Consider the following 18377-nt stretch of genomic DNA (forward strand, 5'->3'; position numbering starts at 1 on the left):
AGGCCGACGCTTAACCGACTGAGCCACCCAGGCGCCCCTTCCTCATTTTATAAGTGTGCCATTTAAAGCTCAGAGTGGAGCAACGATGGACCCAAGGCCACAGAGTTGTGGCAAAGCTGCAACTGGGTTCTCGTGACTACCAGTCCAACTCCGTATTCCCGAAATTATACCTGAAGCTCCCCAACCCCCTTTTTCTTAAACCAGGTTTCTCTTGCTTAGCTCTGTCTCCTGTTCAGTTTCCGCCTTCTGGCCTAAGCTTTTGATTTTCATTTCCCACCCTGCCAGAACTGGGATCCTCCTCTGTGGGTCCCTTCCTGCGGGACTTGCCTTTTCCTCCAGAGGTTTGTGTGAACGTAGCCTTGCAAGAGCAGGTCACAGAATCCTCAGCTCCACGACACCAAGGGTACATGCACAAGGAGCAGCATGTGTTCATTCAGTCATCCCACAGAGTTTGGTTGCTACTACATCCTAGGCAGTGTTCTAGGCATTATGATCTGGAGCAGAGAAACCGGCAAAGGCGAGCCCTATGGAGCTTACGTTGTAGTGGGTGGTAGAGTGGACATAGAGAAAGACTACAAACACGTAAGATATTTTCTTGCACAAGTAAATACTAGAGGGAAACCAGAGCAATGTGATAGAGTCAAGAGTAACCAGGGCAAGCGACTACAGGGAGACCAGGAGTGGCGCTGTTAAGGAAAGGCTTTGGGAGGGGGTGACTTGGGAGTGAGCCGTGGATGGTAAGAAGAGGGGAGTCTTGCAAAGATCTAGGGAAAAAGGTCCTAGGAAGAAGGATGTGCCGGTACAATGCACCTGAGACAGAACCCAGCTTGTCTGGCTCATGGAACCAGAAGGAGGTCAGCGTGGCTGGGGCAGCCTGTGGGAGGAAGAGAGAGGTAGGGGCAAGATCAGAGAGGGAGGCTGGACCAGATCACAAGGTAGGGCCTTGGAGGATTGCAACACAGACCTTCCTCCTTGTCCTCTTTGAGCTTCAACAGCCAAACATTTTGGATTGTCAGTGTCAGTCTTGATTAAAATGTTACTTACTATTAGCTCCTGAGTAAACTTCTATTGGGTTGAACACGTGATCCAAAATTTGGGTTTGGAAAATATCATCACTGTATTTTTGGCACTGTTTCCTAAAGAGTAGGTAGAGCATCTTTAGGGAGATTTGTCCAATCTGCAGGATGGACAGCGGATACAAGGTGAATAGTGAAGAAGAGGAGACAAAGAGTTTCTTAATATCTGGGGGAGGGGGGATTAGAGAGCAGAACAAGAGTGAGAGAGAAAGAGAAAGAATGAAAAAGAGAGAGAGAGAGGGTGAGTTTGCAGGAGGGGTACTTGAAATGCAAAACTCCTGAGGTGAGACCTAGTGATGTCAATACAATTGGCGAAAGGCTTGTGGAGTACGAGGAAGCAGCAGGAGGCCCACGCTAGGATGCAAAGATCATTCAGACAAGAGGACAGACATGAACACAGAGTACACGGGGAGAAGGAGCCAGCTGCAGTGCTGAGTGTGAAATCAGTGGAAACAGCTAAATCAAAATGCTGGCTTAGAGATTCTCACTTCAGAGGTGAAGCACCGAGACTGGGGGATGGCACTGAATAGAAAGAAGGCTAAGCAGATTCTTAATTCTCTGGTATGCCCCAGTTGGCTAACAGGTCCTTCATCAATTTGAAGAGGGTTGGCAACACCCTCTATTGCATGTGCCTGGCTTTTCTGGGAGGGTCCTTGGTAAACCAGATAGACCACCACCCAGGCTATCAGCCTGGCCGGGCAGTCAGGTGAGAGTTCTGTGATTGCTCACACTGTTGTCAGAATGCTGCACGGGGCACGTTTTTAGGAGCAGGGCTAGCCCAGGGCAGAACTGAACGTACTTAGATGTTTATCTTCCAGGTTCTCCTCCTGAGTTCCACCCCCTTTACTTCCCTTCCATAACAACCTGCAGGGGAAACAAACCTTATACCAGTCTTTCAATACCTATGATGTAAATTTAAGGCACTTTTCCTAAGGGATTATACAGTTGATCCTTTTTAAAACTGTGAGTGGTAGGTTAGATCTTATATTAAAGATACATAGAACAAAATTGCTCTTTGAAATCCCAGTAGGTAAGAGAACCCTCCACATCCTAGGAACTTTAGCAAGTTGGCTTAGGTAGGCATAAATCATGTCCTGGTCCGAGGGTCAAGAGGAATAAGAAATCAAAGTTTCTTCCATACACATCTTTCAAATAACAGGAAATGAAATAGACATGAAAGTTCAAATAACTATTCCAGGATCTTGCTAAGCTGCTCCTTAGACTCCTAAAGAAGTTGATTATTAAATTACGTTCAGAACCTTTGGAGTCAGAAAAGTGAGGGAAACTCAATTTTTCCATGATGTCTCTACTCCCTTTATGGAGTCATCCCCCTGTATCCCCCTTGACCCCATGAGAAACTTCCTCTCATACTCTACCTCACAACCTGATAGCCCATTTTTGTTCAACACCCAATTTATTCCCTCCTACTATAGCTGTGTTCCCCTAGATAATATCCCTGTTAACTCATTGCTCTGAACTCTTAGTCCATCAGCATGGCTATGCACAGATCCTCTTTTATCCTAGACTGATTTCTCACCCATTCCTTCTATTCTAACTGAAACTGTAATTGAAACTTGGGCTAGTTCCCAAATACCATATCTCCCACCTACTGCCTTCTCTGTCAAGAGCCTCACCTTCATTGACAGCCCTGGAAGGCTCTCAGACATTACACCAATATTTGTGATGCCTAGTAATACCTCCAGATCATGGAATGTTTATGGTTTTCTGTTTTTCATCATTTAATAAACTCTAGCACTTTCTTTAAATTATGTTGTCTTCCCCCCAAAACCCTAGCAATCTAGACATTTTCAGATAATTTAAGCTCCTGGTTCATTTTTCCTTTTTAAATTCATTCCTCCACTATCATCAGTCAGACATGAGTATTTTTAAGGAAACTTCAATGTATTCTGCCCCAAATAGGGTTTGTGATTTGGAACTAGTTCCTTCACCTCTAGACCTTAGTTGAGCTTGGAATTTTTATTCTAATTTGATAGAAAGGTAGGAAATAACAAGGATGAATGATCCAATTAGTAACTAAATATCGGATGACTTTTAGGGTTTGGAATCTAAAGCTTAGATGTTAAGCTAAGGGAATACTCCCTAGTGCTCATGAAGGACACACTGAGCTCCAGGAAAGGTAAAGGTTTTGAGTTGAGTCTTAGGGAAGCACAGACTTTGGAGAATGAGGTAAGAGAGAACAAACATTCCTGACAGGGGGAACAACTTGGTCAAAGGCAGGAAGAAAAGCATGAACAGATTATCTTCACTGAGCAGTGGGTTGATCAGCTTAGATGGGTTTGAGAAAGAAGTAAGACAGAGAGCTGGTGAAAAGATAGTATTATTAGTCAGAATGCTTGGCTCCAAATGATAGAACCTCAACCGACACCAAACACCAAATGGGAAATGCATGCGCTCACATAGCCAATTCGCTAAGGGCAAGAGAAAGGCTAGCCTTGAGTACAGCTGGAACTGATACTAGTGCACTTCATTCTTTTGGATTGCACAAGGCCAAACCATGGCCACTGGCAATGCCAAGGTTTAGAGTACCCAACTCAGCTTCCAAGAAGGAAAGGTCTCTTGCCCTCACCTCAATTAGAAAGTATCCAAAGGGAAAAAGATGGTTCAGCTTGGATCACATATCTACTCTGGTGGCTGAAGATAGATACCATGATTGACAGCTCCCAATGTAGCTCCATGGCTGGAATGGGGATAATAAGCAATTCACCAAAATAAAGGGATATATTTACTAGAATAAGGCAGGAAAAAGGACTGGGCCAGACCAAATTATAATTCTCCACTACAGATAAGTTGGAGCCTATTTACCCCATGTGTGGAATTTATCCTAAAGGTCCTGGGAAGCCACTGATTCTTCCTAATCAAGGGAGAGGCACAATAAAAACAGATCCTAGGGAAGATAAATCTGTTGACAGAATGAGGAATGGGTTAGTTGGAAAGACTGAAGTGTCTTAGCAAGATTCTTTGCACACATAAGGAACACAAGTCTCTGGGGCTACTGAAGACAAGAAAACAACTTGGAAAGATTATTCAGTAACCTAAGCAGGGATAACAAGCTGGATTTGTGTGGAAATGAAAGAGTTTAAAGAAATATTGAACAGATTGTGATAATTTACCATATACGGAACTAGAAAGAGGAAGAGAAGCCAATGAAATAGTTTTATTAAATCTTTATACTTTGTTAGGCCCTGTACATACAAAGCATGTCATTGATTCCAAACAGCAACCATTTGACATATGTCATGTTATCCCCATATTACAGATGAGAATGTTGAGCTCAACAAGATCACATGGAAAAAAAAAACAAAACAAGATCACACTGCTTATAAGTTGGAATTTAAGCCTCGTTCTAATTGTTCTGTTTGATTCCAAACTCATGCTTTTTAATTGTTACAATATATTAAATGAGCTTAGGTGGCCAGGAAGGAGGTGGCAGAACTGGTCAAGAGGTGGTATGGGTTCCTTTTAGATTTGTTGAGTTCGAGGGAAAGGTAGAGCAAGCAACAAGTAGTGTCCTAAAGGCACTGAAGTCAAGGGCCTGGATAAGGGTATTTTGGTGTCATTTGCTTCGACTAGAGTCTAACATGATCAAGGGAGAAACTTTAAAGAGAAAACAGCAGTGACTCTTTGGTAATGAAGGCAAGAAAATGGAAAGTCAAAGGATGATGCTTGAAAAATGTTAAAAGCAGAATTATTAGAGTCCAGCCATTGGATGTGGGAAGCCAAGGAAAAGATTGATTATGGGCAGAGAAATTCATAACTATATGCTCACTTTTAAATTGCTTCTCTGCATGATTATATTAGAACTATAAAATAAATAGCCCCAATTAATTAGAAAACTTGGAAGCCCAGAGGCAGAAGACACATTCAAAAGCAAAGGGTTATTGCCCTACTTCTGGAATGGAAATTAAAGCCCTCTGAGGTATCACAAGACACTGGATTTACATAGAGGGTCCACTGGACTAAACTCCAAGAATGCCTTGATGCCTGAAAGCTCTTGTCTGCCTGGTGAAGGGACAAAGAAAAGTAGGAGCAAGCAAAAGGCAGAGCCTGGAAACAATCCCAGGTAGCTGCCTCCTTTTCCTGTTTCCATTGGGTGTCAATATTTTGTACCCAATATTTCCATTGGGTGTCAATATTTTGTCAGTATTTTGTACTGCCAGTATCTCCATTGGTTTTGGAAGGAAGGAGATCCCCTAGGACCATGCTAGAATAGAACGGCAAGTGTCAGGAGTAGCCCGGATGACTGGATATTAAATAGTGGGGGAAAATACTTTCAGGAGTACTTTATAGGAAACACGTTGTCAACAGGCTGACTAGAATTTCTGTTTTTCCTACATTTCTATTATTAGTTTTTCCAAGGCAGGGGCTGCACTTAAGTTTTTATAGCTGTTGTAGAATTAAAGAGCTTCAAGGAAACATCTAGCAGTTGTTCCCAAACTTGGGAGGGAATGAGAACCACCTGGGGAGCATATTAAAAATGATACTGAATTCAGTAATTCCTTCTGCATTTATTAACAGACATCCATCTGAAATGAGGGTCTTCCTTTTATATACAGTCTTTTTTGTTGCTATTGTTTTTTAATTTCACTCTGATGGATTCTTATCTAATGTGCTATATTCCATTACTATTATTATTCTGTTTTTTGCTTAGATATACCATATTTGGCCAGCACAAGCCTCCTCAAGCTGACTCCTGTGTACTTTTGATAGACCCCCATTGTCTTTAAGCATACATTTTTTTTCCTTTTGTTTTCTGGCATAATAAGCTATAACTTGTATGTTATCTGCCTAGCCCTGGGATCAGCCATTCCTTAAGGAGCCCTGGTTCCTTTTAGTATGAAATGTTACTTAAAAACCAAGATCTGGAGACTAGATGTGCTTATCTCTACTATGGTGGCAGGTAGATTGAGTTTGTACTCATATCCCCAATTTGAATCCAACACCATAAGGTACTTTCTTACTTTTCCTTATTCCATATTTTTGTCTTCTGATACATGAGAATCTGGTTTCCAAAAATGTCAACGTATTCATTGTTGTGAATGTGTCCTGCAATATAGAAAGAAATTGTTTCAGAGTTACTATCACTATTCCAATACCAACAACAAACTTACCTAGTAAGTTCAAAATTTCTTTGCAATTCGTTTTGTCTTTAGAATATATTCCAATAAAGGTACACAAAATAACATATAGATGCTTGATCCAATTTACCATCGAAATAATCTAGATATGGGAAAACAGGCAGAACCAGAACGGGGGTGGGGTGCATTCTACAAAGCGAGTGGCCTGGATTTCCTGAAAATGTCAAGTCATGGAAGACAAAAAAACATGATGGAATTTTCTAAATGAAAGGAAGCTAAAGAGACATGAAAACCAAATAAAATGAAGGATCTTGGACTAGATCATCAAAGAGAAAATACAAGGACATTTTTTGGTGGCAATCAAAGACATTTAAATATAGACTATAGGGGCGCCTGGGTGGCTCAGTCGTTAAACGTCTGCCTTCGGCTCAGGTCATGATCCCAGGGTCCTGAGATCGAGCCCCGCATCGGGCTCCCTGCTCCGCGGGAGGCCTGCTTCTCCCTCTCCCACTCCCTCTGCTTGTGTTCCCTCTCTCGCTGTGTCTCTCTCTGTCAAATAAATAAATAAAATCTTTAAAAATAAATAAATAAATAAATAATAAATAAATATAGACTATATATTTGATAATATAATTGCATCAGTGTTAATTAAATTCCTTGGATGTGATAACAGCATTATCGTTACAGAATGTCTTCATTCTTAGAAGATATGCACTGATGTCTTTAGGTGTGAAATGATGTCTGGAACTGGCTTTCAAATGGGGAAAGAGAGTAATTACCAAGAAAATGTGGCAAACTATCAACTGACTTCCAAATATAGAGACAGAAAAAGACAGCAAGAGCAAAAGAAAGATCTATGAAGCAAATATGGCAAAAATAAGAATAAGTGAATCTAGTGAGAGGTAAATGGGGGTTCATTGTATGATTCTTTTAACTTTTTTGTAGGTTTAATACTGTTTTGTTTTGCCTTTTTTTTTTTTCCAAAATAGAGTTGGGGATAATAATGCAGAAAACTAAGCCCCATCCCAAAGGATTCAGATGTCCTAGGTAGGGTCTGAAAAATGTATATTTTTTCCAAATGTAAATGCAAATATGATCGCATTCTTAAAAGGGCTGAGGAGATATGTGTCATTTTACAGGTGTGGAAACCTAAGGCCAAAGACTCCATAAAGTCACACTTCCTTGGAGGCAAAGCCAGGACTAAATCTCCCTTCTTCTAGGATTCAGTGGTTCTAGCTCAGTCAAACCTGAAGTGATAGTGGGTACTCAACAAATATTTAGTAATTGTGGATAATCTTGAACGGTAGGTAGAGAAAGAAAAAGGAACTGATTTAATGCTCCCTGATTCTAACCCAAGCACTTTCACATACTTTCACTGTTGCAATCTTTCCAAGAACCTAGCAAGGTATAAGTGGATAATCCATTCTTTTTATGCATATAGAAATTCACTTGAGGTCTCTTGCTATTTCTTCTGTCCCTTCCTCTCAGCCCTCCTCCCTCATTCCTAAAACACATTGAAATTTTTAAAGTGTGCATTCGGAAAGCAGGAACTGTGTATGGGATGCAAAGATTCATAGTCAAGTACGAGGGTTGGCCAACTATGGCCCCTGGTCCAGCTTCTTGTTTTTGTAAGTTAAGTATTTTTGGAACACAGCCATGCCCGTTTGTGCACATATTGTCTCTGGCTGCTTTCACACTCAGTGGCAGGCAGAGTGGAGTAATTGTGACAGAAAATGTAGAGCCCTCTGACCCTTGAGCCCTTTGACTGTAGAGAGAGTCACAAATATAAAAGTATTTCTAAGCGGGCCCTTTACAGAAAGGGAATGTCCCCTGCTCCAATGCATTAAAATGCTGAGAAAAGGTCTGAAGCCACTTGAAAAGCAAGGGAACCTGGAACTCGGTGAAGGGACTGTTTGGTCTGGCAAACAGTGGGCATTCCGTCCGTGATAGCCACCGTTAGTAGGTATCAAGGAAACAGAGAAGAGAATCAGAACCAGCATGTGAAAGTACTTACAAAAGGCCAGTTTATGTTTTCTCGTGTACTATTCACATCAACTTTGTAGAAACCCACTCAAGGTTACAGCAGTTTGGGGTGGAAGAATTGGAATTCAGACTAAAGTCTGACAAACTCCACATCATGTCCCTTTTCCGCTGGGTTACCTTGCTCCCTTTGCCACCTTTTAAGCTTCAGTTGACTGAAGCTCTGATTTTACATCTGTGGTCTTCTGAGTGAAGGCCTTTAAATCATTTTTAAAGGGAAGCCCTCCAGAGGATCAACCTCTCTTCCAGAGTGAGTCTTTGGCACCCTTAACATTGCTGTGTTTTGAACTCTGTCCCACAGGCTTTCTGAAAGGTTAAAAAACTGTGGTTGTGCCTCTTGGTGTCACCAACGTCAATGCCCCAAGTAAAAGCAGCTTTAGATTACAATCAGAGCAAGGGTGTCCTCTTTTTGCACAAAAGCAAAAACAACTTTATTGCAATTTTCTTTTTTCCAAAAAGTCTAGCAGCTGAACAATTTATTTGGGGGTTATTGGGGATTCCTTCCTTCCTTCCTTCCTTCCTTCCTTCCTTCCTTCCTTCCTTCCTTCCTTCCTCCCTCCCTCCCTCCCTCCCTCCCTCCCTCCCTCCTCCCTCCCTACCTCTTTTTCTCTCTTTCCTTCCTTCCTTCCTTTTTTCTCTTTCCTTCCTTCCTTTTTTCTTTCTTTTTCTCTTTCTTTTTACTCTTTTCCTTCCTTCCTTCCTTCCTTTCTCTTTCTTTCTTTTTCTTTTCTTTCTTTCTCTCTCTCTTTCTCTCTTTCTTTCTTTCTTTCCTTTTTCTTGTTTTTCCCAATAGAATCTACTTAGAGTGAACTTAGATTCTATCACAAAAAGTCCGGTGGTGTAACCAATGAAATCTAAAATTCTTTCAAGGCTGAAATTATTGCAGTTTTACATTAGGGATGGAGAGATTTGTGACAGTGCAAATAATATATGTACTATTTTATACATATTATATATATTTACATTATTATGGTACATTATTCTGTTTATTATTGTTTATGTTATTCTTCACCTCCAAAAGGAAGTATGGCCTCTTTCAATTTTCTTTAAATACTCTGCCTTCTAGGGGCACCTGGGTGGCACAGTCAGTTAAGCGTCCACCTTCAGCTCAGGTCATGATCCCGGGGTCCTGGGTTCGAGTCCCGCATCGGGCTCCCTGCTCTGCACGGGGCCTACTTCTCCCTCTCCCTCTGCCTGCTGCTCCCCCTGCCTGTGCTCTCTCTCTCTGTCAAATAAATGGGTAAAATTTTAAAAAAAGAAAGAAATACTCTGCCTTCTAATTTTCTATTCTGTTTTCTAAATTTCTCTGATAGAGACCTAAGTGTAGAAGAGATATTTCTCTATTGTAAGAAAAACCATGCAAATGCCGTGATAAATGGCCCCAGTGTTGGGTAATAATCAGTGGTAACAGATGTGTAAATCTAGAGGGCACAAACTTCCTGGAAAGGGCACCACTGCTCAGCAATGAGGATTGTTGCCATCTGGGAAAGCAGAGGTGCCAGGTCTTCTGATCTCCCAAGACAATCAAGAAACCTACGTTTAAATGATTCTTAAAATTTGGCTCAACCAATTAGAATGGCTACTATCGAGAAGACAAGAGCTAACAAAGGCTGGTGAGGATGTGGAGAAAAGGAACCCGTGTGCCCTATTGGTGGAAATGTAAATTGGTACAGCCATTATGGAATATAGTCTGGAGGTTCTTCAAGAAATTAACAATAGAACAATCATATGACCCAGCAATCCTGCTTCTGGGTATATATCTGAAGGAAATAAGATCACTATCTTGAAGAGATATTTGTACTTCCATGTTCATTATAGCATTATTCCCAATAGCCAAGTATGGAAACAACCTTAGTGTCAGGGGATAAAAGGATAAAGAATATGGGGTATATATGAATACAGTAGAATATTATTCAGCCATAAAAAAAGAAGGCAATCATGTCAATTGTGACAACACGGATGAAACTTGAGAGCACTATGATAAGTAAAATATGTCAGACAGAGAGACAAGTACTGTATGATCTCTCCTATATGTGAAATCTAAAGAATGAACTCATAGGAACAGAGAGTACATTGGTGTAGGGGGACAGTGAGGAAAATGGGTGAAGGTGGTCAAAGGATACACACTTCCAGTTATAAGATGATTGAGTTCTGGAGTTGTAATGTACAGCATGGTGACTCTAGTTACCCAATACACTGCTATATACCTGAAAGTTGCTAAGGCAGTAGGTCTTAAAAGTTCTCACCACAAAGTAAAAACATGTAACTATGTGAGTGATGGGTATGTTAAGTAACCTGAAGGTTACTTAATCATTTTACAGTATAGATGTATATCAAATCATCACGTTGCACACCTTAAACATACACAATGTTATATGTCAATTTTATTTCAATTAAGCTGGAAAAAATTTGGCTTAAAATTGTGTTGAATGTAATTTGGCCCCACAAATGAAAAAAACACAAGCAAACCAAAGACATATACAGTCTGGTTTTGATCTTTAGATCATGCCTTTGTATCTCCCAGTGAAAGGAACTGAAGCGAGGGTCTGGGTTTCTGTATCTGTCTCTGGGAAGTTTGCATATGGCAGTTCTATCCTCGGTACTCTGATACAATCTCATGTTCTCATAGAATCAAGTGTCTGAGCTCCAAGGTCTACCCATCCCTGCTCATACACTAAATGTAAAGCTTACAAGGTAGGTTTTCTGGCAGCTAGCCAGCTGACCTTCCTTCTGCTTCATGGTGTGCTCCTTCAACCTATATCCGTGCCCAAGCTATTGACAGAAATAAGATGGCAGACATTTTGTTTCCTGCGCTATGGTTCAGCACCAGACCAAATGATTTTATATTAGGTTCTTACCAAAAAAGGGCATGGAACAGCTATCTGATAGTAATTTTCCACCTCTTTTCAAACTCCCAGTTGTCAAGAAGCAAACACTTCCAAACACTTGTAGCAAAAACAAATGAAAGGAAACCCAAATAACACGAACCAAGGAGTGTTAAAAATGGGATTTGTATAGAGGTGAAGTTTAGGTTTCTTTGAATCTATAGGAGTTTCAGAATTCTATTCTCGGTAAATGTAGTCAACCCAGAGAACATTTCTGGACTTTGTTCCCTCTGAATGCCCCTAATATTTTAGAAATTAGCTTTAGCCACACCACAGGCTTAATGCAGGGGCAGGGGCAGAGTTTAAGGAGCAAGCAGATCTGGTTCTGAGCAGCCTTGGGAAGTACAGCCTGCCCTTCCATCATCCACAGGAGGCACACATTTCAAGGCTACAAATTTGAACAATGCTCAGAGGTCTAGCAGTTTCCAGGAGAAAGAGCCTGCCTATTTCTTCCTTTCCTAGGTAATCATAATAAGTCTAATTTACCCAACCATTCTCAGGTCTTTCATTTTTTATATTACTGTTTGACAATGTTTTCATGATGATGATGGCAACAGATCCTCAAAATGCCTGGTAAGGTAAGCAGGTCAGATATTGTTAAGCATCATTTCTGCTGAGGACACAAAAGCTTAGCATGGCTGTGAGACTTTAGGAAGGTTACCACAACTCAGGTTTTCTGAGTTAAGCTTGAGCATTTTTCTTTAGTCTCTATACAATACTGTGCTAATTCTGTTGAGGCCATCAACTTTTAAACCTGATTCATATGTCCCTCTCACCTTTGACCTCAATATTATGTAAATATTTCAATAATTTCAGAAACTATTATTGACTAATCCATAAATAGCCTGTGTTAGATGCTTTTATGGGATTAAAAAACACAGGACTTGGTTTCTGTTTCAAGGGATGGACAATCTGAATTAAAAAAAATAATTATGTGACATTAGAAATTAGAGAAATAGAGGTAACACTAAGAATAATAGGTCTGATAGCATGAGTCAAGAACAGAGCTAAGGTCTTTACGTGTATTATCTGATTTAATCCTTGAAACAACTCTCCAAGGCAACTGTGATAATCCATCTGACAGTGGAGGCAACTATTAAGTAACTTGCCCAAGGTCATAGCTGGCTACTGCCAGAGCTGGAATTCAACCACACGTCTGCCAGATGTCAAAGTCCTGGAGAGGTTCACTGTGTCATTCCGATTCTCTGAACACACACAGGAACCCACTCTGGTGGAGATTGAACACTTCGGTGTCTGGGAGAATGTGGAAGGTGGGCATCCGCAGAGAAGGGCAGGGCCAGAGAAGTGAGTGTTGAGTTAGAACTTGAAAGACGTGGTGACAGCGGATGCGTGCAGACCAGAGCTGGTGATGGTGAGGAGGGCACAGGTTGACTGGAGAAGCAGGAGTCACGGCTGGGTGATTGGTTAAGCTGCGTGATGCAGTCATTCTCAGAGCTCAGGTGGCTTACCTGGCGAGAGAGCTACAGGTTAGCACGGTGTGTTCTTAGACCTGGGTTTATCACTCTGCCTCTTTGTTCTGAAGGGGAATTTGTTGCTTTTGCCAAATGCCCTAGCTTCCTGAGTTCAGGTACTCCCTGGAGTGGTTGAAAAGCAAGATTTTGCAATATCCGTGGGAGAAGAGAGGCTCCCCTAAGGAAGGATGCATTGAACCATGCCTTTTCTCAGGGGATTGGTGAAAGGGGTTTAGGAAAAGCAAGATTTTGCAATATCCGTGGGAGAAGAGAGGCTCCCCTAAGGAAGGATGCACTGAACCATGCCTTTTCTCAGGGGATTGGTGAAAGGGGTTTAGGAGGCCTCTGAAGGCTGCTGTATATATACCTATTTCACAACACAGGGCTTTGCACAAGTTCTTGAAAAAGTGATTCAAAGTTTGTACCCACCCAAACTGTGACCCACAGATGGATTTTACTTGATCTGCATTATTTGAAAAGTGGGAACATAGTTTTCTGGACTCTATTTTCTCTAATGTGTCATCTGCTGTAGTTGGTGCTAGGAGGGGATGCCAGGAGCTCTGGGAAATGTATTAGCCAGAGTTAAATTTGTGGGCTCTAAAGGCCCCAGGCTGGGGAGATCTTACTGCCTGGAGAATCCGGCGCTTCTCAACATTCCCTAAGGGATTCAATTCTGGTAATTCTGGCATAGGATGATAGCAGGATGGGAGAACTTTTGGGGCTTTCTGAATAGTCCTCAGTACAGAGTAATGGCTTCTCAAGAGGCCACATTGTGCAGTTGGAGACTTTGGAGCTGGATGAAGACTTACACCAGCTTGGAGATGCCTAGGGGCTTATATAGCCTATTCCCTCTTCCTTGTGGAGGAGGCATGACTTAGAAAAAGAAGATCTACAGTTTTTCATTCTGTCACCTAACTAACTCTCCTGGATGAGTGTGTCCAAACCTGATCCCCTCTGATCCCCTCCCCATCCACTTAGAACAAGGACATCTGAAGCCAGGATAGTCAGGCCCAGATGCCAACTGAATGGCTGATGTCAGAAATCAGAAGACTGAAGTACAGCAGGGGTCCCTGCGCGAGGTGGCTCAGACACAGAAAGCCAGAATCCGCGAAGAAATGGCAATAAAACAAACTTTTGAGGGAGCTTTTCAGCACTATGATGCACATACACTTTGACCCAACAAGTCCGTTTTTGGGAATTTTTCTGACATCTGCCCTCACACAAGTGCACAAAGGAACCATGTGAGGGAGTTCAGTGCAGCATTTTTTATAGTAGTACAAAACTGGAAATGTTTGAGGTGTCCAAAATTGGGAATGCTAGACAAATATTTTTAAAGATGTCAAAATAATATTAAGTCAAAAGGTACAGACTTCCAGTTATAAGATAAATAAGACCTGGGGATGTAACATACACCTCGATGACAGTACAGTTAATACTGCACTGGATATTTGAAAGTTGCTGAGAGAGTAGATCTTAGAAGTTCTCATCACACGAAGAAAAACTGCATCCGTGTGAGGTAACAGATGTTAACTAAACTTAGTGTGGTGATCCTTTCACAATATATACAAATATCGAATCATTATACTGTGCACCTAAAACTAATACAATGTTACATGTTGATGATATCTTAATTTAAAAACAATCATTTTAAGTCAAAACAGCAAATAATAAAATAGGAGGTATAGGATGAGCTATTTTTTCAAATAAAACAACAAAAGGATCTGTTTATCCATATATGTCTCTCTTTCTCCCTACATATGTCTCTGTGTGCTTAAAGATCACATGGGGAGACAGAACCCGAATTCATTATGTTCCTACACTGTCTTTAAGATTAAGCATTATCAAACTTCTTAAATCTTTGTCAACCTGAGAGATGAAAAATGATTCTTTATTGTTTTAACTTACATTGCAAGTGAGGCTGAAGAGCTTTTTGGAAATTTATCGTCTGTTTTATTTGTTTGGGTTTTTTTTAATAGGATAACTTTTGTTTATGTCTTGCCGTTTCTTCAAGGATTCTGGCTTTCTGTGCCTGAGGCACCTCACAAGGGACACCTGTTGTAATTCAATCCCCTCTGATTTCTGACACCAGCCACTCAGTTGGCATCTGGGCCTCAGGGTCTTGGCTCCAAATGCCCTTGTTCTAAGTAGATGGGAGAGGGGATGAGATGGGCAGATTTGGACACATATTTTAAATGAACTTATAAAGGAATAAAATGAAAAACAGTAACTCTATACCAGGAAGATAAAGTGCTATCAACATCACGTCCAAAGCATCAAATACCTTAATGATAATAATAATAGTAACAAACACAGACTTAGCACTCCTTTGTGCTAGACACTGTCTTCAGCACATCCCATACATTATCTCACTTCATCCTTATGATAATCTTATAAAGTAGTTAACTACTCACGCCACCATTTTAGTGATGAGGAACTGAGGCATAAAGAGGTTAACTTACTCAAGGACAAGCAGGGAATAAGTGGTTGGGCAGGTATGGGCGAGAGAAGTCTTGAGTTTCTGCTCTTGGCCTCTCTCCTACCCTGTGTCTCTAGGTAAAATGGAAGACATCCAAGTTCAAAGCTGAGCTGACGACTGACCTGAAACTGACAAGGAGGAGCCAGGAAATTGCTGTAACAGTTGTGGAGGTGCCCCTGATCACCTTTCCCAGCCACTGGGTACCTGGTGATACATGAGTTGGACTGCCTCAAAAAGCCAGAGAGATAATATTTCTACCCATAGGAGTTTGGCTAACTTGATTATTGTATCAGTTAGAGTTAAGGGAGCTGTGAATGATAGGAACACAATAAAGTGATTATTTAAATAAGATAAAGATTTATTTTTTCCCCATATACAAGAAATCCAGAGGTCATCCAGAATTATTTTGGTGGCTGTAGGAAATTAGGGGCCAGGATTCCTTCTTTCAGCTCTTCACCCACCATCCCTTGTATGTGGCCTTCATACTCACGGTCAAAGTGGCTATTGGAGCTTCAGCCATAGGTTCCTTATTTCAAGGACAAAGAGACAAAAAGAAGAGATAGCAGTGGTGCATACCAGAGACCTAAGTGTGCTTCATGAAAGCTGCTGAAGGTCAATTTCCCATATGTATCATTGTTTGAACATAGCCATTTGTTCACAGCTGGTTATAAAGAAGCTATGAAAATTAGTCTTTATTTCTAGACAGTCATTTGTCTGGGTAACAATCTGGGGTTCTATTACTAAGGAAGAAAGGGACAATGGATATTAGGGAGGCAAGTAGTAGTTCTGCCAAAAATGATCCATTTTTGGTTGTCTGGAGGAGTTCTCATCCAACAGTTTCAAAAGACTAAAAACCATTCTACTTATGACTGATCTGAGTAGCTGACCAAGGGACATTTGAGGGTCCTGGGCACCTCAGGGTGCAGGTAGGTAAGCAGATGTTAAGCAGGCATAACAAACTCTAAGAAAGGATGGAAGTGCTCAAAAAGTAAGTTCTATCTCTTCATAATTTTCGTAAGAGTCAGATTTGAACTTTGACAATTTTACGTTACTTGGGCCTTTCCTACAAGAAGGCTTCCATATCACAATGTATAAGAGCCTTTAACTCCTCATCTTTGGAAAATAGAAGGAATGTTCTATGGCTCACCCAAAACCTCCATGTAGTAAAAACTGACAGGTCATTTTGTGAAGTCGCCAGTCTGTTTATTATCAGCTTCCCCATCTGGACTTATAAAGAAAGGAACTTCTTAACTCAGAGGGATATACCAGAGAATAGTGAGGAAAAACCAAAATGGGCTGAAAGAACAAGAAGTAAAGTTCTGCCAAATATTTCAGAGTCACAGCAGGGCAGACAGACTGTAATGGTTCCTAATGGGCGCCCGCACAAGCTTCCTTACTTTCAGCTAACTGGCACTTTGGGAAGGCTTAAAAATTATTTTCCACCTTAGAAAACATCAAAGAAAATCCAATAACTCACAACAATAAAGACAAAATAAAGCCAACTAAAATCCCAGCCATCACAAAGAAGGGGGAAAACTGCAAGCAAGAATCAGAGAAGAATTTGGGTATAAAATAATTTAATTCAGAGATTGGCAATCATGGCCCATGGGCCAAATCTGGCCCAATCTTTGAATATGGCTTGTTTTTACCTAGCTAAGAATGGCTTTTGTCTTTTTAAACAGTTGAAAAAAAAAATTAGGAGAAGAAAAATACTTAGAGACACAGGAAAATTATATGAAATTCAAATTTCAGTGTCCATGAAATTTAATGGGAACACAGCCACGCCCACTGATTTATGCATGCTCTATGCACTACGTCGGCTCTCTAGCAGAGTTGAGAGTAGTTGTAACATCGAGCCTTTCATAGAAAAAGTTCACTGAATCCTGTTTTAAAATACCAAAAAATGCATGCCTCCATCTTCGTCACTTATGCATTGTATGAACTCAAAAAATTTGCTTTTTGAGTCTCAACATCCTCATTGTTCAGATGAGAATATTAACCTACTTCATAGACTGTTCTGAGGATTAAATTAATAGTTAAATGTAAAGCACTTACCTAGAACATTACACATTGTTAATAAATGGTAGTTGTTTGGGCGCCTGGGTGGCTCAGTCGTTAAGCACCTGCCTTCGGCTCGGGTCATGATCCCAGAGTCCTGGGATCGAGCCCCGCATCGGGCTCCCTGCTCCGCGGGAAGCCTGCTTTTCCCTCTCCCACTCCCCCTGCTTGTGTTCTCTCCCTCACTGTGTCTCTCTCTCTCAAATAAATAAATAAAATCTTTAAAAAAAAATGGTAGTTGTTTTATTTATTGTTTTGACGGTTAAATTTTAATTCTCATTTAAGACTCAGCTTGCTTCTTGAGCTTTCTTGGAACCCCTCAGGTTGGATTAGGTGTCTTTCTTCTGTGTTCTCACAGTACTCAATCCTCATTTGAGTCATTACTTACCACATTATATTGTAATTATGTGAATATGCCTGGTCCCCACTATGACCCATGAGTTTTTTGAGTAAAGGGACCATGACTTATTGGTATTTGTATTTCCAATGGCTGTCACAGCGAACACGACATAGTAGTGTTGGGAGTTTTAAGGGGTCCCACAGTTGAGTTGGAGGATGTTACTTCCTAACACTGAGCTCTAGGATAAGGCAGACCTACTTACTCAATCACAGGGTCAGTTGGTCCAAGACACCCTCTTACCCCTCACAAAAGCAGAGCTATCCCAATAGCTGTTATGGAATGGGGTTGTCTCATCTCTTCTCCCAAACTCCTCAGTTAGAGAAATCACTTCTCTCATGAAGAGAAGTGAGTAAGAGGGTGGGGAAGGAGGCCAAGAACATTACTCTAGTGGGGCTACCTATCTGTGGAAAGATGAAGTAGTATAAATAATGTTGCCCATATCAACTGGCTGCTCGTATGTAAGAGCCAAATGGATGCCTCTCTGTGTCAAATAAATAAAATAAAATTTTCATTCATTCTCTTATATAATCTATGTTTATTGAACCAAGTACTACACTAGTCACTAGAGACATATGAAAAAACAAAAAAGCCATTGTCTAAATCTGTAGTTTTACAATGTCAGGTAGAAGCCAGAGCTTTGGTAAAAGCAACTTGAAGTCAAAACTCTTTCGTCTTTTATAAAAATCCTGTAGGTATTTAAAAAGATTGTATCCCAGAGGAAGAGATGAGAGGGTGAAGGCTTTTGAAGTCAAGGAAATGGGAGAGGAATTTGTGTGTCCCCAGACCAGTAGCGATCTGTATACTATATACTGCTCTGTGGCTGTCCCTGAAAAGGAGAGATGACTTTAGAAGTTAAAACTATGATGAATGCCTA

Source organism: Mirounga leonina, unplaced genomic scaffold (assembly GCF_011800145.1).
Source record: "Mirounga leonina isolate KUSES-001 unplaced genomic scaffold, KU_Mleo_1.0 Mir_165, whole genome shotgun sequence".
NCBI classification, from domain to species: Eukaryota; Metazoa; Chordata; class Mammalia; order Carnivora; family Phocidae; genus Mirounga; species Mirounga leonina.